Raw genomic sequence first — 209 nt, forward strand, 5'->3', positions numbered from 1 at the left:
ATCGATCCTTTTCTTCAGATTTTCAACTCGATTTCAGCCTATGATATTTAAACTGCCTTTTCTATTTCTTCAACAAAAAACGTCAACACTTTTTCCTGTCCAGTTTAAGACTAATACTTAAAATGATTAACTTTTCCTTCATAAAGCATTATTATTGAAATACCTTTTGAGGTATTACTGAATTCCGAAGAGTATTATCATAACCTTGA

At 29.7% G+C, this 209-nt stretch overlaps 1 protein-coding gene across 1 annotated transcript in view; it reads right to left on the minus strand.

Annotated features, from left to right (window-relative positions):
- The window catches only part of LOC119593929 (glutathione peroxidase 2-like), a gene marked incomplete in the record, with an annotated part of 14,571 nt that overhangs the window by 4,958 nt on the left and 9,404 nt on the right, over nt 1–209 (minus strand).

This window comes from Penaeus monodon, chromosome 33 (genome assembly GCF_015228065.2).
Source record: "Penaeus monodon isolate SGIC_2016 chromosome 33, NSTDA_Pmon_1, whole genome shotgun sequence".
NCBI classification, from domain to species: domain Eukaryota; kingdom Metazoa; phylum Arthropoda; class Malacostraca; order Decapoda; family Penaeidae; genus Penaeus; species Penaeus monodon.